This window comes from Equus asinus, chromosome 5 (assembly GCF_041296235.1).
Source record: "Equus asinus isolate D_3611 breed Donkey chromosome 5, EquAss-T2T_v2, whole genome shotgun sequence".
In the NCBI taxonomy this organism is placed as follows: domain Eukaryota; kingdom Metazoa; phylum Chordata; class Mammalia; order Perissodactyla; family Equidae; genus Equus; species Equus asinus.
In genome coordinates, this window is record NC_091794.1 from 24,480,094 (window position 1) to 24,488,266 (window position 8,173).

The 8,173-nt window shown below is 42.9% G+C and overlaps 1 protein-coding gene across 1 annotated transcript in view; it reads right to left on the bottom strand.

The window, feature by feature from the left end:
• The window catches only part of ROPN1 (rhophilin associated tail protein 1), a 34,837-nt gene extending 26,990 nt beyond the window's left edge, over positions 1 to 7,847 (bottom strand). Inside the window, exon 1 of the mRNA XM_014866862.3 lies at positions 7,637 to 7,847. The gene's annotated coding sequence lies outside the window, so the exon portion shown is untranslated. The remainder of the gene's footprint in view (positions 1 to 7,636) is intronic.
• Positions 7,848 to 8,173: the final 326 nt, after the last annotated feature.

Below are 8,173 nucleotides of genomic sequence, written 5' to 3' on the forward strand. Positions count from 1 at the left end.
TTGTCCATTGAGTATGATGTTGGCTGTGGGTCTGTCATATATGGCCTTTATTATGTTGAGGTACTTTCCTTCTATACCCATTTTATTGAGGGTTTTTATCATAAATGGGTGTTGGATCTTGTCGAATGCTTTCTCTGCATCTATTGAGATGATCATGTGGTTTTTGTTTTTCATTTTGTTGATGTAGTGTATCACGTTGATTGACTTGCGGATGTTGAACCATCCCTGTGTCCCTGGTATAAATCCCACTTGATCATGGTGTATAATCTTTTTGATGTATTGCTGTATTCGGTTTGCCAGAATTTTGTTGAGGATTTTTGTATCTATGTTCATCAGTGATATCGGCCTGTAGTTCTCCTTCTTTGTGTTGTCCTTGTCAGGTTTGGGGATCAGAGTGATGTTGGCTTCATAGAATGTGTTAGGGAGTACTCCATCTTTCTCAATTTTCTGGAACAGTTTGAGAAGAATAGGTATTAAGTCTTCTTTGAATGTTTGGTAGAACTCTCCAGAGAAGCCGTCTGGTCCTGGACTCTTATTTTTGGGGAGGTTTTTGATTACCGTTTCTATTTCCTTACTTGTGATTGGCCTATTCAGATTCTCCATTTCTTCCTGATTCAGTTTGGAGAGATTGTAGGAGTCTAGGAATTTGTCCATTTCTTCCAGGTTGTTCAATTTGTTGGCATATAGTTTTTCATAGTATTCTCTTATGATCTCTTGTATTTCATTGGTATCTGTTGTGATTTCTCCTCTCTCTTTCCTAATTTTATTTATTTGTGATTTCTCTCTCTTTTCTTGGTGAGTCTGGCTAAAGGTTTGTCGATTTTGTTAATTTTTTCGAAGAACCAACTCTTTGTTTCATTGATCCTTTCTATTGTCTTTTTTGTTTCAATATCGTTTATTTCTGCTCTTATTTTTATTATTTCCCTCCTTCTACTGACTCTGGGCTTTGTTTGTTCTTCTTTTTCTAGTTCTGTTAGGTGTCGTTTGAGGTTGCTTATGTGAGCTTTTTCTTGTTTAGTGAGGTGAGCCTGTATTGCGATGAATTTCCCTCTTAGAACTGCTTTTGCTGCATCCCAAATGATTTGGTATGTCGTGTTCTCATTTTCATTTGTCTCCAGATAATATTTGATTTCTTCTTTAATTTCTTCAATGATCCATTGTTTGTTCAGAAGCGTGTTGTTTAGTCTCCATATTTTTGCACCTTTCTCTGCTTTTTTCTTGTAGTTGATTTCTAGTTTCATAGCATTATGATCAGAAAAGATGCTTGATATTATTTCAACTCTCTTGTATTTATTGATGTTTGCTTTGTTTCCCAAAATGTGGTCAATCCTTGAGAATGTTCCATGTGCACTTGAGAAGAATGTGTAACCTGCTGTTTTTGGATGAAGTGTTCTATATATATCTATTAAGTCCATCTGGTCTAATTTTTCATTTAATTCTATTATTTCCTTGTTGATTTTCTGTCTGGATGTTCTGTCCATTGGTGTTAATGGTGTGTTGAGGTCCCCTACTATTATTGTACTGTTGTTGATGTCTTCTTTTAGTTCTATTAAGAGTTGCTTTACAAATTTTGGTGCTCCTGTGTTGGGTGCGTATATATTTATAAGTGTTATGTCTTCTTGGTGGAGAGTCCCTTTTATCATTATATACTGTCCCTCTTTGTCTTTCTTTATCTGTTTTGCTTTGAAATCTACCTTGTCGGATATTAGTATAGCGACATCTGCTTTCTTTTGTTCATTATTAGCTTGGAGTATTGTTCTCCATCCCTTCACTCTGAGTCTGTGTTTGTCTTTGGGGCTGAGGTGTGTTTCCTGGAGGCAGCATATTGTTGGGTCTTGTTCTTTGATCCATCCTGCCACTCTGTGTCTTTTGATTGGGGAGTTCAATCCATTTACATTTAGAGTGATTATTGAGATGTGGGGGCCTACCACTACCATTTTATTAATTATATCTATTTTAGGCCATACAATCTGTTTTGTTTTTTCCATTTTTTCCATCTGTGATTCAGTTTGAATATTTTCTACAGACCTTTGAGTTCGCAAACCATGTTTTCTGCTGTCCAAGTTGCTGTTAAACCTGTTCAATGAATTCTTAAGTTCAGATACTGTTTTTTTGTGTTCCAGAATATCAGGTGTTTTTACAGATGTAATATCTGTGTTGAAATGCTCCATTTTCATCCATTTATGTATCTTTTCCCTTGATTTTCCTGAATGTATTATTTATAGTTATTTTAGAGTCAATGTCTGATAACTCCACTGGTTGAATCTACCTGTGGGTCTCTGATATGTATTTTTTCCTCTTGATTATTCGACACACTTTCTTGCTTCTCTGCATGCCCAGAATTTTTTAAATTGTATGTTGGACGTTGTATAGAAACTAAAGCATGTTTGTGTGCCTCAAATTTCTAACTGCTATGCCAGTGCTGTTTGACCATCCCCCAGTAAAGTCTCTCTGCAAGAGCCAAGCACAATCCTGAGTCCACATCCAATGTTGGCAAATGTCTCCAGGGAAGGAAATGGTTTGTGACTATCAGCTCACTTTGGAAGGACTCTGCACCCTCCTGGAATTTTAATTAATCTAGTGTTCATTGCTTCTAAAGCTCTCAGATGTATTTAACAAGTTTTAAAAAATAATTTTTCTAGATTTTTTTTTACTAGTTGCAGTGGGAGCCTTGAGCTGCTGCAACCTGCTATATTCTAGCTGGAGGTAGAGGCCCCTTTTTTTAAAGGAAGATTAGCCCTGAGCTAACATCTGCTGCCAATCCTCCTCTTTTTGCTGAGGAAGACTGGCCCTGAGCTAACATCCATGCTAATCTTCCTCTACTTTATATGTAGGATGCCTGCCACAGCATGGCTTGCCAAGTGGTGCCATGTCCACACCCGGGATCCAAACCAGCAAACCCCAGGCCACCGAAGCGGAAACTGCGCACTTAACCGCTGTGCCGCTGGGCCAGCCCCAAGGCCCTTTTTTTGTTGTGGCTTTAACCAGGGCTCTATGCTGATGACTCCCAAGTCTCCAATTGTAAACTCTCAACCATGCGACAGTCATATCCACCCACTACCTATTGTATAGTTCCCTTTTCCCATCAAAGCATCCAAAACAACATCTTTTACTCTCTCAATTGCCTTAGATTGATATATCACGGCCACTTTTTTATTCATCCTTCTTTTTCATGCCCTACTTCAGTCTTGACAGACTTTTTAAAAATCCATCAGGAAAATAAAAAGGAACACATTTTTTTAAAAAAGGAAGGGGCTCAATTTGACTTACAATATAGTTCAATATCTTCAATTTACAAATGAGGGAATTGATGTACAAAGAGGTGAAGTCATTGGCACAAGGTAACAGTTTATGTTGGAGCTGAATCAAGAACTCAGGTCTACTTCATTGCTCTCTCCACACTATACTATACCACCTCTCTCTCAATAAGTTACACATCATGAATTTTGTCTAAGAAAACCTCAGTTTCAAATATGATTTCCAACTGTCCCCATAAATCACTGAATTATCCTGGACATTCCCATTTGTATCATGAAAAATACATTTTAAGCACCTTGAAGTGGAACAAAAAATATTTGTCAGAGTCCTACTTTTTTGTCCCGAAAATCCAGTCACTGTCTCTTTAACCATATTCCATATAGTTGAAAAGAATGGAACGGTGCCCAGCATGAGACAGGTTTAAAATAGTTACTGCACATTCATTATCTCATTTAATCCTTACAAAAATCTATAGGTAGGTAGGTTCTAATATTATAATTATTTTTCCAACGCCAGGAAATTGAGGCTTAGTTTTCCCAGATAAAATGTCTTAGCCACTCATATCATCACAGCACTCTCAAAAACCTCATTGGATCTTCATTTCTTTTCTCCTCAAAATGATGCCCTGTCTGACTTTCAAGCTCTCCACAATTTGCCTCATTCATATTAGCTTGCCTCTCCAACTTTATTTCACAGAAGTCTGGATCTTTTTCTGTCCTGGGCCAAATCCATGGTCAAGCCAACACAGCATTTGGATGCCAATAGCAATATTGCTAAGAGCAGTCTGACGTGACCTTGTCCTTTTTTTGAGTAGTGATTTTTGGCTCAATTATTAGCAAATGTTTCCCCAATTGCTTATATATAATGCTAGTACCACCTCTTGGAAGTTATGAATTCCACATGTTTATTATTTAACAAGTGAACAGTTACCTCTTTTGATTTATCTTAGCCATGCTCATTTTTCAAAGATTTCCTCCATGTTCACATCACAGTCCACAAACCCAGGAACACCAGACTGCCATGTTAACTGTGCTCCCTAACATTGTACAACATGTCCCCTGATTTTTGGATTTGATGTACAAACTTGGGGTCACCTTAACCTTGTCTTTCATAAGTGTATGAAAGTCTTCATTTTTTCTGAGTGAAGTGTCAGAATGCCCCCACATCACTTTCCTCCTTTTACTTGTCTTCCCTACTTCTGATTTCATTATAGCATTCCTATAATCCAGGGACTCAAAGTATACAAGGGCTCTGAGGGGTGAACATGCTGTAGTTTTCAATATAAGATCAGGGCTATGTTTCTCTCCTGTTTCCATTGCCGTTCCTGATGATGTTCAGCACTGTACTTGTCTTTTCCATAGGGCAGATCAAGCACGAGTGAAGAAGCACTCTTGACTATGAGGTAGGAGACCAGGGTTCTGGTCCTGGGCCTCTCTTTGACTACTTATGTGATCCTGGGTGAATAATTAATTCCATAAAACTTTAAATGTCAGAAATAGCGCTGAATACTGGGATATGGAAGTAACTGAGCCACACACCCTGCCCTCAGAGAGCTCATAGGCTAGTAGAAGAGACCAACAGGAAATCAGTGATTAAAATAGGGTATGATCAGTGTCAAGAAGTCTGCACTAGATAGAGGAGAACAGAAACTCCAAGATGAGGCATCTAATTCATCTGGAGGTAGAAGGAGGTCAGAAAATACTTTCCAAAGAGTGACAATATTTGAAGAGACACTTGTGGAAGTCTCACGTGTTCATTGCTGTATTTCCAGCCCCCAGAAAAGAGCCATGTACAAAGGAGGTACTCAATAAGCACCTCTTTACCAATGAGAACAAGGACAGAATTTTTTGTGGCTAGGACTACTTAGACCAAGGTGTGAAGGTATTAGAGAACAGGGTGAATTCAGGGAACTGTGAGGAATTACGGAGGGCTATAGCGGACAGAGGAGGAGTGGTTGGGCCTAAGGTTGGAAATATAGCCCAAGACCAATTTATATACGAATGTAAAAGGCCGTATGCCATGATAAGGCGTTTGAACTTTCTATTAAATGCAATAGGGAGCCGGTAGAGGCTTTAGGCACTAGAGTTACACAATCAGATTTTGGTGTTAGCCTGATGCTCCAGTTATCAATTTATTGCCTCTCTGCTCCAAATTCACCCTGCATTGCCTCTGCAGCAAAAACTAAACTAGTTCGTTTAAATACGTCTGTTTTCAGCTGGCATAATGTTAAGCTTTGTCAGCAGAGGGCGCTGGAGGGATACTGGAGGAGGAAGGGGTTTCTCTTGTGGGTTCCATAGCTCTTTTGGCTAGACCCAGGAGCATGCAATTTCTCCAATGCTGGGATCCTGCCGTGCACAGCTTCTCCAGCACCTGCAGTATGTGATCTCGTAAGTGCGCAACTGCTGCAGTGCGTGACAGCCAGCAGTGCCCAGTGGCTGGCAGCTTCTCTCAGGAAGCATTGCAGCAGAGTACAGGCAATGAGTCATCTTTTCATGAATGGCTTCTCTGGCATCCCAGACAGTGGACTTCTGCCTGCCTGGCACCCCAGCAGTTTCTCTGCCATACAATGAGCTGTGGTCACACCCTCTGTGACAAGCTCTTGGAAGGTCGTGTCCTCTTTGGGTATCTATCTCAAGGGTAGTGGTTATTCCTCGTATCTGTGATTCCTGTATCCTTTAGATCTCTCTTCCAATTATTCCAATCCCATCTTTATTCTTTGTTATATGTTATATCATTTCTTTCTTTTTGTTGGCATCTGAAAGACGTACTGACTGACAGCTGGGTGGATGGGCTGAAGGGAGTGGGGTGATGCTTCAGGCAAGAAGCCTGGTTAGGAGAAGATGGCGGCACTTTGGGCACCAACTCTGGAGAGCAACAACTGCCTTGAAAAGCAGTTGCAACGAGGAAGGATAGGAGAGACAGCAGCTACAGGACTTGGTTACCACTGAGGGAGGAGGATGAGGAAAGAGAAGAGTTCAGGGTGACTTCCCACTTTTCAAGCTTGGATGACTGGGTAGATGGTGGTACCATAGTAGAAATGGAGAATACTGAAGGAGGAGCAGGTTAAATTCTCCTCCCGTGTTCCCATTTACTCTCAGGAGTTCCATGCGCTTTTGAGCCACAGAGACTCACAACCATAGACTCCTTAGACTGGAGAGGCACCAAAGCCCACGTTTCTGCCTTTGAGCAACATGGACCATTTGTTCCCAGCAGATAAAAGAAGTGGAGAGAGGGCCAGCCTATCTTAACATTCCATGGTTTCAACATTTTGTAAAGTTCTTTTCCATTCTTAAAGCTCTCAGTATGGCAGGCCTTCTTCAGTTATCCATTCCAGGCTCCCCTAACTCTTAAAATTGAACACATTTCTTCTTTTGTGAAACCTACACGCCTCTCAAAGTGGAATGGCAGGCCAACACATACGTGCTGAGTATGAGTATAAAAATATAGGTCTTATCAAATATGGAATATAGATTTTTTTCTGGAATTTCTCTTTATTTTTTTTTTTTTTGGTTTGAGCTAAACGGGGCTTCAGTTATGTAAATGAAAGGCTCCACTAACATGAATGAAAGGCCCCAGAAACCAGAATCTCACAGGCAGTTTCTACAAACCACTCTTGGAAGCAAGGACCAGGCAACTGTAGTACTTGTTTGGATTTGGAGCAGGAAGCGGTGGGTTTTGGACACGTGGTTACCCCTGCTTGGAACGCACTCCGCACCTTTTCACAGGTTCTTCAGCTCTCAGCTCAGCTTCCCCCCGCCTCTCTGCTGGTTCCATTATACCGTCTTGGAGCACCACTTACCCACCTCTCCTCGGCAGCTATCTCAGCTCTAATTTTATATTATTTGTGTGATTTTTTACTAAACACCTGGCTCCTCCAATAGACTACAAACTTGGGGACAGGGACCGTCAGTTTCTGCTCATTAGAGAATCCCCAGTGCCTAGCCCGGTGCCTGGAATACAGTCAGTGCTCAATAGATAGAAGGAAAATGAACGAATGATAGCAGTTTATAAAGAGCTAGCCATGCCCACTGGTCCTCAGGACAATCCTCCCATAGGTAGTCTTACATCCATGTTACAGACAAAGATTTGGCTAGTCAGTAGGGCTTTGATCCTAGATTCTGCTGTGGTTCCAAATCACTGTGTAAGAAATCATAAAACAGTAGTTCCAGGTACAAAACATGCCTATGGTTTGGGCACGGAGAGCGATAATGGCCCAAGGTCACATTCTCTTCCACAGCCTCCTCCTCTTCTCTGTGAACAAGGAGGGATTCAGAGAGTCCAGGGGGGCCCATGGGGCAGGACTCCTCCCTCAGACCCGCGCAGCCGTCGGGGCGCTCAGGGCGCTCTCCTCCCTCCACCTCCCCTCCGGGGTTGCTACCTGAGGCTCGTTCCCAAACGGGCTGTCGGGCACCAGGCGACACCTCGCGCCCTGCCTCAGGCGGAAGGTGTGGGGAGCGATCCAGGGCCTCGCACCCTTGGCAGCGGGAAAGCAGCAGAACCTGTGCGGGGAAGGGCGGCACTGGCCTCGGCCTCGACGGAGAGGAGAGGTGGGGCGGGACCCGCTTTGTTAGCCGTCGCCTTCGCCCGGCAACCCCGACGCCCGCTGCGCTGCCTGGCAACCCCGGGGACGGGGCCCGGGCGCTACGTCACAGAGCCGCCCCCGCCCCGCCCCCACACTCGGCTGCAACCTCCCGTGGACTCTGGGCTCCCGAGGTCGGGCGGGGCGGGGCTGAGAGAGACACGATTGCTTCGGGGTTTGCTTGTGGCGGAACGACCAAGCGGTTTAAGGATGGGGCTGGGGCCTTCAGATACCTGGGGGTGGGGATGTGTAGCAATTTACAATGAACTTTTGTAGGTTAGAGAGGGAAAGTGAGCTTAAAACGATCTTTGGGCTCGTGGACAGTGGGCAGGTGAG